At 39.6% G+C, this 13,497-nt stretch overlaps 1 long non-coding RNA gene across 1 annotated transcript in view; it reads left to right on the top strand.

The window, feature by feature from the left end:
- The first annotated feature begins 6,210 nt into the window (after window positions 1-6,210).
- LOC146767299 (uncharacterized) overlaps window positions 6,211-13,497 on the top strand; it is a 149,907-nt gene continuing 142,620 nt past the window's right edge. The window contains exon 1 of the long non-coding RNA XR_014955952.1: window positions 6,211-6,714. This is a non-coding gene — a long non-coding RNA (uncharacterized LOC146767299). The remainder of the gene's footprint in view (window positions 6,715-13,497) is intronic.

Here is a 13,497-nt window from a genome sequence, read left to right on the forward strand (position 1 = left end):
TCTTCAATGAAAATGAGTAGAGCCACAAAGAGAACTAGAATGGAATTAATTCTCTTCTGTGTAAAAGAGAATGGATAAAAGCTTGACTTTAATACAGGTATGTGATAACACTGCTGCTATAAGGCACCTTTTGACCACATGGCAAACGAGCTGAAATAGATCTGTTCCTTATCATGCAAGGCCTTTCTAATTAATGGGGGAAATCCTTCCTCAGAAAGATGAAGAAAACTGAGTAGAAATGAGCACATTAATGCTGGGAAAGGGCAAATTTACCTGTACTTCTGTACTTGTCACCATTTGCAATCTGGAGGCAGGGAAAACTGTTGAAATAGGAACATTGCTTTGAATGCAAGTGAAATTGAGGGAGTGGGATAATTCTTTCAGAGGTAGAGAAAATAATTTCACCTTCACTAAAATCAGGGGTTGTCTTTCCTATATTGAGATGGCTGGAAAGTAATTTTAAATCCTGGTTTTGGCTCAGTTCACTTGGAGTTTAACTTTATTTACTTGAAAAATATTTATATGAAAACATATAGTAGAGCATCTTAGCTACACTGATTTTCATCACAGTGGCAGTCTTGATGGCCTTCTCCCAGGACTGCCATAATCACTCAAAATAGTCTATATTTTGAGTTTTACAGAATTTCTTCCTGAGTTCAATTTCAGAAGAATTGTGATGTTGTTATACTTTGAAAATAATAACTATTTGCATGGGGTTTAAGAGCTGTTTCAAGGCCTGATATCCAGTGAAATTTCTCAGGTTGTCAAAAGGATGGTTTGAGTAACTCTTTCAGAAGCTCAGTTAATTCAAGGGCATGATAATTTTTGCCCTCGCAAGACTGATGACATGATTAGCCCATTAAAAATCTGTATCACTAGGCAGATATTTCTTTGCTGTGGACCCTCCAGGAGTTAGAATAGTCATCATTTTGAGAATACTCATCTCTATTGGATTTACCAGAAAGTTCTACCTTTTTTGGGGCTTTTATCCCAATGTTCTGGTGATAAAAGAATTGGAAAAAATTCTGTGTTGATTCAGTGACTGGATGTGAGGTTTTTTTCCCCATAAATTTCCCATAGGATATACCTTCTTATTTAGAAGTAAGAGTATTCTGTGTGTAGAAATGGAATTCTCAGACTTGACAAGGTTACCCTGAAAAAGTTGGATATGATATGGCTGCTGGCCTAATTACCCTTTCCTTGTTGAGTTCAAATACTGTTATGACTAACAGGCAGTGATTCGTGCAAACACACTGCAAATTTTCCTGAAGAAACAAGAAGTGAAATGGGGGGACGTGTAGCTGTTTGTCTTGGTTGTTCTAGTCAATGCAGTATTCAAATGATAGTAGGCTTCTTTCTAAGTCTCATAATTTTCTCTGGGAGTATATTGGCATAAGTGTTTTACTTCAGGAGAAAAAAATGCTTGTTCTCATTTGTCTCCTTTGGTAGTAGCATGGAAGTCTTGGAAATGCAAGGTCATCCATGTGGGTCCAAACCTGGGAGGCTGAGGTGCTGTACAAAAACAAATATTACCTTACTGCATAGGTACTGAGATAGATCATTATCTCCATGCTTAGCAAATAATCTCTGTGGAAGAGAGATATTTTAGTCAGTACATGTGGTTATCTTTAACCAAAGTGGTCTCCAAAACTCCCATTGCCAGCTCTAATTGATAGAGCTTTTCTGGACAGCAGTCCCTTATAAAGAGAATGAAGTGTGAAGGGTTTCTAGTATTATAAACTTACCAAACATATTTTGCTTTACTTGAAACATGACTTACCTTGGTTTTACTTTCTTTATATCATTCTCCCCATCTCGTTGGATTTGTCTTTGGTTTTACAGGAAAAATTTTGAATGCAAATTCGATTTATTGAAACATTTTTCTTGAATGTCATTGTGTAATTTCTGTGTAAGTTTGCTGCTGCAGAAACTGCAGGATTTTTCTGGAGTTTTCCGTGATCTTAAATAAAGCACTCAATAGCTGTAATATAATAGAAATATAATTAGAGAGATGGAAATAGGAAAACAGTGTCAATACAGAACAGAAGCCAGGTGTTGGCTGGGAAGAGCAGTAAATCCTTTCAAAATAGAAGTTTTAGACATTTAATGACCTCTAACTGCTAACTGCCAAATATAATCTAGGGCTGGATAGAGCACTTTACCACCTTTGCTGTTTGTAATAAGGAAGGATCAATTCCCTTATCCATAAGCACAGTGTAAGTTCTAGAACTTTCAGTGTCCTTGGAGAGGCCCTGGCACCTCAGCACCCAGCTGAGGTGGTGGGATGTAGATAGTCTTAGCACTGAAATGGCTCTGTGGCCTTTTCTACAAAGCAGAAAAACTTCCTTAGGTTACATAAGAGGTTAAGAATATTTCTAGTTTGTGAAGGCAAGGAGTCATGACAGCCATTTGTCTATTTTCAGTGTGTGTGGACTGTTTGCTTAAGAGTTTTTCTTTCCAACCACCTCTAAAAGTTCTTTGGAGAAAGAAATTAGAATAATTGGCTCCAAAACTATCATAAGGGTTAGAAAGCATATGGATCAGAAAGCAAACAGACCAGAATCTCACAAAAATACCAACTTTGAAGACTTTAGAAATAATATTCTAGGCTTACTGAAGTCAGCAATAATTTTATATTTTCAAAATTTACAAACTAGTATGTTGTTCAGACTGTGTTTGGAACATAAATTTTTAAATTTTTTTTTAAAGTGATGCCATATTTAGCTGAAGTTCTAAATCACTGCATGCTCTGTGTTTGTCAGTGAAATGCCAAGTACCCCATTTTTGTTCCTAATGGAACTTTTGTATGTGTTTGTGTGTAGCCTGCAGTTTTACATCTGTCCAGAGATGGAAGCTGCTTGCTCTGACAAGGTCAGGTTGCGAAGGAGGCCACGTTCCCTGAATAAGAAAGCCAGGAGGTCAGAGCATGCCATTTCATTAGACAGTCCAGGACTCTCTTACAGAAAAGGAGGGAGAATGAGTGCTATGGAATTCAAAATAACTATTTCAGCTTTTCTGTAGCTCGGAAAATGTTGCTCTTGGGCAATATTCCGTTAATGATCACTATTGGACCAGATGTTCAGGACACGTAAATGAGTGTATTTCCATTGACATCAGTGGAACTAGGCCAGCTTATGCCATTTGAGAATCTGTCCCCTCAGCTTTCTTTCTAAACCAGTCGTAATTTTGGATAAGGAGTTGCAGCATTATCTGTCATAGTTCTGGTTTCCAGCAGAGGAGAAGAAAATTAACATTCTTATTTGCTTCATCAGTGTGAGAACAGATTAAACTGAGACAAAGAATCAAAGTAATTCAAATAATCAAATTTGAGAATGTGAAATGTAACAGACTTGCTTTGTTTTGCAGTGGATATTTTGTCTGTCAAAACAGAACTTCATAATTTTCTAGATGGCTGGCTAGTTCTCCAAGCTTCTGATGTCACTTAGGCCAGTGATGTGGAATAAATTGAACACGTTAACCTGAAAAAGATCCCAAATGTTTGTTCTTTGTTGTTGGCGTTATTTTTTATTTATTAATAAATTAAGACAGACTCATGCAGGGACTCTAAGAAATGGGACCCATTCTGTGAACTGGGTGCATTCCTCCTGCCTTTCTATTCTGCTCCCATTCAGCACTTATAATGGTAATGAAGCCTAATTACAAATGCATGTGACTGCCTGTTGTAATCTGTCAGTGTTTTTCTGAAAAACCTTGTGCCAGTTCAGTATTGGTCATTAGATAATAAGGATTGATAAAACGTAAGGGGCAAAATGTTAAAAATGCTACTATCGATTAGAACGCACCTTAATAATGAAACCATGGGCCTGGGGACGAAAGCCATGGATCATTTTGACAATTCGGCCTTAGATTCTGGATGAGACAGAGTGGGGACAATTAATCCCTCAGAGCCACAAATCACAAATAAAGTAGTTGCAGCTCATTACAACCTGACCTTGCTAAACGGCCTTGAAAACACAAGTGACCTTCTAGTATTTGAAAAGATTACAAAGCTCTATAGAGAAATATATTCTTATTTATTTATTTATTTTTAATGCTTGGGAACCACATGGCTTAATTTTAACCGATCTTGATGAAAGAAGCTTTTAACTTCCCCATCTTTCAGGAACCAAATTGCTAATGTCTCATGGAACTGATGGTGGTCCTGCAGGGCAGCGTTCGGGAAAGATCTTAAAAGTCAAAAGTCTTGATCTGTGCAATTAATCAGTAGAAGTTTGTGCTGCAATAGCTTTGAAGAAATAATAGTTTTAGTGAACTATCCAGTGGTTCTAGTTAGGGCTTTTATAAATATTATGGTATTTTTGGAGCACTGCATTATAGCAGGAAAGCATCTTTGTGCATTACAGTCAAGTCCAGCCCCAAACTTTGGAAATATGTTCAGCATAGTATGTAGTGAACTCCCTTCATGTTCCCACCCTAAATGGGAATAAGGAGAGGTCACGTATTTTGCATTTCTGTCCTTTGACTTGTGCTGTAGAAGCTCTTTGGCTAACTGACTTGAGTCCTTTGTCATGGGCTAGTGCATATGGAAATCTCAAAAGATTCCATCTGAGTTTCTGATGGAATTGTCTACCTTAATTTGACCCTTAATGCTGAGTCAGGCTCATCTTTCTACTGACTGTGATAGAAGGAGATATCTTTTCAGCTCATTGCTGAGAAGAGGTCATGACCACCATCCCTGATGTTGTCTCAACTGTGCAATGAATTTAGAGCACTTGCTGATTTCGCTGTGCTTTGGACTAGGCCCATGTGTGACTCTGCTTATTGCTCCTTCCTTTCAATGTACCTCAATGAGGTGTTTCTAAATGTCCTCACCATGCATGAATTCCAGCTTCACCCCATGTACTGCATCCCCTACATTAGATAAATGCAATTCCTTTAAAACCCACTTCTCTGTAAATACAAGAGGCTATTGGCTTTCTTTGAGGTCTTTGCTGTATTCTGTGCAAGAGCTGGGGTCTGCTCTGGTGCTGAGGGCATCATTAAGGATGCTCTACATACAGACCTTGTGGCTGTGGTAAGAGAGTGGTGGGTGACTTTCATGATGTCAATGATGGCTGTGGGGATGGAGGCAACAGCTCCAAGTTTCCTAGTTGTTTGATGTTCAGACAAAAGCATCAAACATCTTGTAGCAATGTGGAACACCTACATTAGATCACAGATTATGGAGAAAGCAAATTCCAAATCCGAGAAATAGCATGGGATAGATAATATTTTCTGTAAAAGTGGAGTTTTCAAGATAGCTCTAAAATGCAACCTTCTATTAGAGGACATGACAAAAAAATCTTTGTTGAATGTATTGTGTGCACAGTAATTGCTGTCCCCTGGCTGTGTGGGGAGCAAGGTGAAGGCATCTCCATGCTGCTGCTGCTAGAGAAACTGAGAGCCCACTCTCACAGCACCTGGATTTAGGTAGTTTTACCCTGGCATTAGCAGAACTGATGTTTAGCCATGGTAGAACTCTCTCCTTGACTCTGGGCTTGGATGACAGTGTTTTAGGCATTGAGAGTGACAGAGAGAAGTCTGTGTGATATCACTGTGTGTAGTATATTGATACTGGCTCTCCTTTTATTATCTTGAAACAAAATGGATTAGATGAACAAAAGGGATTCCTTTGAAGCTCCATTCAATTATTTCACAGTGGCAGCCAGGGAAAAACTCGCTCTATCCCCCTGGATGTAGCAGTTCCTACTTCTGATCAGAAAGCATTGTGACATTTTCAGCACATCAGTGGCTAAGCAGTGACTCCACAGTTTGAATTAACGTTCCATCTCCTGACATTCCAGCCAACAATCCCAACTGCTTCCCAGAGACTTCTCCTCCAGAGGTTCAGCTATAGTCAAGGTCTTGTGACAGGGATAATCCTGGCCATGCACTTGTAGGGACATTGTGAGGCACAACACAACTCAATTACTGGACATGAGATTGGGAAACAAGTGGACTCCTTATAAGAGAAAAATCATTCAACTATTTATCAAGTAGATCAAGACACTGAGGATATTCCATCATAGAATTGGACAACCAGAGCTATTACTTTGATACTTCCCATTTTCCTCTTTTTTAGTGGGAATTTAAACAACATTTTTGATAGCATTAGAGGTGCTTTAAGAATCAACCCAAAAGTTTCCTTTACCATACTTACTTAGTATGGTAAAGGAAACTTAGTGGCTACTGGGATAACACAGGGCTTTCCTCAGCACCTGTTACCTGGTGCTGTGGTGCTCATCCTCCTTCCCTCCATCCTGCTGGATCCTTCAGGCACACAGGCCAGGATTGCTGCAGGAATGCCAGAGGCTGACGAGTGCACTAATTGCAGAGTGGGAAAGAACACCTGCTGATTCTCAGCTGAGTTACCAGCCTTATGTCTGTGAATGTTTCTTTGTCGAGTTCTTGTGTAGCTGTGATTTCCTTTGGAAATTTGTGGGTTGTACGGAGCGCTGAATCACAGCAGCTCAGCACGCAGCCTTCCACCTTCATGGATGACGCTCTTTCTGCTTGGAAACAGTGACTGACTCCTCTGCAGGCTTTCTGCTCTTTGAGTCCTTGTTCACTTGATTTCTGGCTTTTGGGGATGAATTGACCTCCCTGTGTACTCTATTTACTAGGGAATGTGATTTTCAGAAGATATTAGGAATGCTTGAAGAATACTTTGGGGGACAGATTCTTCAGGGGAGCAGAGAAACCTGGCTTCAGGAGGTGAGGTGCCAATTGTCCTTTATATTAAAGCTTGAAGTACTACCCAAAAGCTAAAAGTAAAAATAGCTGAAGTAACAGAGATATTTTGGTGTGGAAGGAGCAGAGAAGTGCTTGTCAGTGCATAGCTGTGAACATAAATACTGGACTTTCAAGTAATGTCTGTTTCTTCCAAGCAAGGCAAACTCATAATAGCTGTCTTTAAAAAGGGGTTATTTTGGAGAATGGAGTAAGAGTTGTAGGCGTGCATTTGGCATTTGTGTGTATACCCTGCCAGTGCTCTAGACATTTCTGCATATGACTTTGTCTAATCCAGGTAATGTTCAGAATACTGGCTATGTAATATATGCAATATTTGGGCATTATGTCAGCTCTATAAGTTACTGCAGTGAAAATTAATAACTTTCTCCTTTGTAATTAAGCACTTGTCTCTCTTGTGGCCTGCTGAAGCAGCGAGGTAAGAAGGAGTAGTGATTCCCAGGTCCAACTGTGTAACCATGGAGCTGCTGTCTGGATCACAGTGTCTCAAAGGAGCAGAGGGCTCATAGGAGATAGCTTCCCTGGGTAGCTATGGGACCTTGCTGGGTAGGGGAGATGCAGAAAGGATTGATACACTGAGAAAAGACACATCCAGCTCTTGTAGGTAGACCTTGGGAACAAAAAGGTGCCTGTCTCTGGGGCATGCATTTGGTATATACAAATTTTCCAGTATTTAGTTGCATGGTTTTTTCCTTTCCTATTTGGTAAAGACCACATTGTGTCTAGAGAAGAAACCTACATTTTAGTTCACTAGTTACAGTTCATGCATATTTATTTCACGTATCAACATCCAGTGGCCTTTACTACGTAGAAGTCAAATAATGTTTTTCACAATGCAAGCCAAAGGTGGTACTTCAGCTTCTCTTGAGCTAGTATACTGAGCATTGAGCAGCCTATTGATGTGATGAACCATATGGATCTCAGACCAGGATTAAATCATGTCAAATATAAGTTCTTGCTTGGGTGCTTGATTTTTTTCTTCTGTAAGTCTATAAATGCATGTAAAAGCTCTTCTCTCCCACTTTATATGTGCCATAAAAGATGGTAATAGCATAATAGTTAATGTCACAAGTGACCTATTTTAAAACATTACTTAGAGTAACTTATTTCAGCACTGTCTGTGCTGAAATTTTCTATTTTGGATGCCTGCCTCAGCCCACTTCTGTCTGTTTGAAATGAAAAAAAAAATCCTATTCTTTTCAGAATAAAAAGAAGGCAAAGTAAATTTTGCGTGTTCTTACACATTTGATCAGCTTCATCACACTGTTCTTCAGTCTCAATCTAAAAGTTTTGTTGGATCATTATCTTTTGCTCTTCCAGTGAAAATCCATTAGGGAAAACACTGAAAAATTTGTTTTTTCACTTGATCAGTTGAGATTTGATATTGGAATTCCCTGAAATTACTGTCTGTACAGCACATGCCAAGCACGATATTGCAGGTATTGAGCAAAATCTTGTCAGGGATCACTTTTCCTAAAATTTTAGGATATTGTGGCATCAAGCACTGGAAGTTCAAGCATATGCTGACCCAGAGCAGTGCAGCATTTGGTGCTGGGGATGCTGAAGTGGGGAATTCTGCTCCTGGTTCCAAGTGCAGTGCAGACCATCAAGGCCGAAAGTGAGGAGATGCTCCTGGGCTTTTGAGGTTCTCTTTTTACAGCTGCTCAGATCGAGGTGGAGAAAACCTCCTGAGCTAAGGAGCTGTGAGAGGACTTGCTAGGATGGGACCTTAAAGGGAGCAAGAAAGAACTCATGTAGAAGCAGGGATGCTGCCACTGGCATAAGAGATGGCAGAAAAATTGGAGGAGTGTGGACATAGGTTGGGATAGGAGGCAGAAAGAAAAGAGATAGGATTGAAAATCTGAGGGTAGTGCATAGGAGAAAGGCTGGGACTAATAAATAGGCATAAGAAGAGGAATATATACTTCCAGGGTGAACCTGAACAAGCTGTAGAATACAGCACTAAACAGAAAGATTAGAATGGGAAACTGGGACTGGAGGAATTTAGGGGTTGCATTTGCAAAAATATTGGTGCAAGGCAAGGACTGTGAGTGGGGGGGAAGAACATGAGAGAAAAGTCTTTGCAGTGGGATGCAGCAGAAAGCCACCAAAGCTAGACCTGAGAGGCACAGCCAAGATGCACGGGGCCCTGTGCTGCAGAATTGCCTGGGAAAGCTGCATGCACCCCAGCCCAGCCTCCCTTCAGCCTGCTCCACGTGCACTCCACCATTGCTCCTTCCACTCACGTGGCCAAAGCCTCTGCTGTGGACCATGAAGTGCCAGCCCTGTATTTCAGTATCACTGCCATTCCATACAATAGACTTTTTTTTAGGCTTTCTTTTCTCTCTTTTCTGTATTTTTTTTAAAGCAACCTATGAAATTATAGATAAAAGGGTACAAATCCACAAATGTTGCAATAAAACCAAGCATTATATAAAAAAAAAAAAAAGGAAAAAGAATAATGCTGTCCGTGAAGCCTTAATTGGGCCCCCTTGTGTGTATACATTTTGATACTGTCTCTAATTACATGGTCACACACTGCTTTTCCCATGGACCCCTGCATTGCTCTGTGCACTAAGTAGAAGGTGATTGCTGAATGAGTGCAGCTTTAAGTTGTTTTATTCTCTCTGTTGCATGGGCAATCCCAGGCCTGCCTTTCTGCAGACTGCTCGAGACCAAGGAATCCCTGATTTCCTTGTGGCTTTTCCATTGCTGTCTGTTTTGAAAACAAGAGCGTTTATTTTCGAAATGCACTCGCTCCCAGATGTGTGGTAAGGCTCTCTGCTCTCCCGTGTGCAAGAGGGGATGCAGGGTGGCTGAGTGAAGCGTGGAGGGTGGCTGAGTGTGGTGTGGCAGGGCTGATGTTCTCCTGGCTGTCCATGGTGTGGGTCATGCCATGTGTTCAACCAGGCTGCTCCTGCCTGCAGAATGCAGCTGATGGGCACAGAGTCTCCTGGGACATGGAGCTCTTTCTCAGGACACACAAATGCTGGATGCTGTGGGAAAGTGAGCTTGCCTCCAGTGCTGGAGACAAGCTGTAATCTGCTAGGGCAGAACTGCAGAGAGCCAGCCCAGTGGCCATTCATTATTTTAGTTCTGTGCCTTATTTCTCTCTTTTTCTCCTGGTCTCTGGCTGAAGAAGGGATATGCAGGGAGTCTTCTTTTACTGATGAGGACAAATGCAAAGTGTAGGTTTGGTATGGATGGTTTAAGGTCATCTGGGGAAGAGCTGTGCAGTCAGACACTGTCATCATGGACATGTGTAGGGTGGGGGCTGAATTAAGGTACTCTAGAGGATCTGAATTATGGCGCCTGAAACTTTTGACTGCTTTGCTTTGCAACCCTAATGTTCTTATAATTTGAGTGTACATGTGCTTAATATATATTGCTTCTTCACTTATGAAAAGATGTTAACGGGCTGTACTCTTCAAATACTTTTATAAAAATTCTGAATTTAGCTTTCTGAACAGGTTTTTGAAATCAATACAGAGAGAACTGCTAACAGGAGGTAAACTACAAACCACAAACACTTTCAATAGGATAGCTCTTTTTATATAACATTTGATATCATTTTCACAGCATGATCTCTACTTTCATACTGTGATAGCTTTTACCTGGAGTTTAGATGATTCATTTTTGTAGTGGATACTTAACTTTTATATGAGGAAAATGCAAGAGAAGCCAGCACAGCATTAAATGAACTATAGTTGCAGCATTAAATGAACTACAGTACAGTAATAATGTTGAATGCTCAGATCCTTGCCATCTCACAGGGTTGGATTCATGAAGGCTCTATTGATTCATAAGGGAGGAGATATGGATGCCTGGAATTCTCTCTGAGTTTTTGGCATATCTAATTCAAATTTTGAGGGTAGGTTGGGCACTCAGTGATTGTTCAGTAATTGTTAGAAATCTCTGTAGGATTCTGCTTGAAAGTTGACTCTGATTTCCTATTGGTGTGGATCTTGGAGAGCCATGTGGCTGTATTGCTGGCTTGTCCTCTTGTTTTCTTTCCCTGAAGCTCTTAAAATTAATTTAGAAACCTTAATTTTACACTGACTTCTACAGTAACCACCGAGACAAGGAAGAACATTTTTGTTAAATGTTCATATTTATGATGATTATTCTTTCAAAGAGATCCAGATTTTTGTGGGGTTTATATGGACTGCATGGAACTAAGTCTGTTATTTCAGCTTTTCTGGTAAATGATCACAGTTGTTGAGGCTTTCTAGGCTACCCTGCCAAACTTCTGTTTTCACATGCTTGTGACTTCTTATGAACCATTTTAAAGTGAAGTTTTTTATACATACAATTCCCAGCCAGTTTTTGTGTCTACTTATTCCTGAATAATGCAAAAATGAAAAAAACCTAAAAAATATTGGTTTGATACTATTGAAAAATAGTTTTAAGATAAAAATTGAGTATTTGCTTTTTTTTCCTCTGTTCAGCCCTTCATCAACCTCTACTCTCTTTCTTCAGGTTTCCATCACACTCTCATTCTTCTTTTCCTGTCCAAGAAACCTACTTTGGAATACAAAAATGTGAAATGGCCTGACAGTCACATGCTATTAAAAATCTGTCAAACTTGAGGTTAGTCACTAGAAAACTTCTCCTCAGAGTTTCTGGAGGGAAAGAAAAAATAAATTAATATTAGAAAAATTTCATCTGGACTAATTCTTTAAAATTCTATTTAAGATTTTTGTTTGTAATGTAGTTTTTGCTTTAGAAAAATTAATAAAAGAAAGCTTTCCTCCTTACTAGAAGCCAGACATCCCTTGCTCATTTCAAAACAAAGATAAAATCTTGTAGGTCTTCCAGTGTTTTTATAAACTGAGAATCAGCCTGATTCTATCAAAAAGAATCCTGCAGGACCTGTCTTGCACTTGGTCAAGATGAAGGTGTTTTACCCTTTCTACTCTTGTCATATATATTGTAAAGCTATTTTGAAATGAATGAGACAATTGTCTGAGCCTGCCAAGTGTTGTCAATAGGTGCTGCAGGTCCTACCCTGGCGTCTCAGGTTGGAAAGGTTTGAAATCACCCTTGGTGATTATCTCCTGTATTTTTCTGTACTGAGCAGCATACTGTGTCTAATCAATATTTCTTCTGCTCCCTGAGGTTCTTAATTCACATGCTCAGAAAACTTCATGTTTTGTATTCCTCGAGGTACACCCTACAAAACCTCAGATTCACACAGGAATGCACATTCAAGGCCCCCTGCTTGCACCCCATCTGTCTGAGCTTATCACTGAGAATGACTGAGTGAGGTTTGCTTTACAACTCGAATTTTGTGTGTTGGCACTTTCCTCTCTCTTCTGATTCTCCTGCTGGAGCTCAGGTTTTACCTACAGCAGGTTTTGCAGTGCTTGCCTGACTCTCTCTGGCTTCTCCCTGCTCCTATGTTTGAGAATTGAATATCTGAACTCATTTCTAGGAGGTTAAATTATGCCTAACCTGAAGCAGAATAATGTTATTTCCAGCGTCTCCTAAGATAATTTTTATTTCTAATGTGGGGATCCTAGCCAAGGTCACAGGCTGGGCATGCTGGCTGCTGTACAAACATCATGCCAGTCACTCTCCAGAGGAGCTGGAGCTCCTCAGCTGATGGCTCACTCTGCTTTAGGCTTTCTGTCCCTAAAGCCAAGTTTCAGTGCCTTTGCTGAGATTAGTGAAGCAAGGCTGGTTTACACCTGCTGAGGACTCTGCTTAAGAGCTCTGTTAAATCTGAGACTCTCAAATTTAGATTTAGTTGTCTAAAACAATAAAAATCTCGAGGATCTTGCCGGTATTTACACGGTAAATTTCTTGAAGTGAAATTGAATCTATTTATGTGAATGTGAAACATAAACTTTAAGGAATTTAGAGATTTTAGAGGAGCTAAAATTTTAGTTATAAATTAGCCTTACTAGAGTTAATTAAAATAATAATAATAAATGAGTAGGCCTTAATGAAGTTAGGAGTTAGTAGTTAACTAATAATTGATTGCTTGTCAGCACAATGTTTAGTTAGCTGGGTTTATAATGAAGAATATAGAAACTGACAAATAGCTTTTAGGAACATAAGACAATTGTGGGGCTCTTCTGTTCTGAAACCAATTGAAGACAAGGAATGGGATTTCTACCAAGAGTTCCTTTGTCATATTTGCATTGAAAAGGTAGAAAGGTCAGAATGAGGAAGACTTCATTTACTTCCTCATTTTGGGAACCCTCCTCATGAAAGGGACACTGACCCATTTCAAGGAACAAACCACGCATGCTGAATAGCTTTTAGAGTGATTAGCATACGAAGCGGGGAATGGGATGTACCAAAATTATGAATATGTATTTGTATTTTGGGTATTCAATACTTGTATGGATAAAAAGACTCTGTAATCACCTGGAAGGTTCAGTGTGTATTTGGGAGCTATCCCACACGCTGCCCGGCATCGAATAAACATACACTTTCTAACTTTAAACTGTTAGAGAGCTTTTGTCCGTCACAGTTGGATATCGGTACTAGATCAATATCCATATTTTTTTAATAAATCAAATGTATCTTTTTCTCTGAGGTGTACAAATTCAAAAAGGTTCTTCTACATAGCTGAAGCTTGCTGTATGTTTAAAACATTATGAGGCATGGGGTGAGGGCAAACTTATAGGATGAGGAAATACTGGGTTTTCTGAGAACCTTTTGGGAAATGGAGCCAAGTACATATTTTTACTCCAAGAAATTACTGTGTGCAGCAGACTTAAGGTTACAGTAGTTTAC

This window comes from Lonchura striata, chromosome 5 (assembly GCF_050655825.1).
Source record: "Lonchura striata isolate lonStrDom1 chromosome 5, ASM5065582v1, whole genome shotgun sequence".
NCBI lineage: Eukaryota > Metazoa > Chordata > Aves > Passeriformes > Estrildidae > Lonchura > Lonchura striata.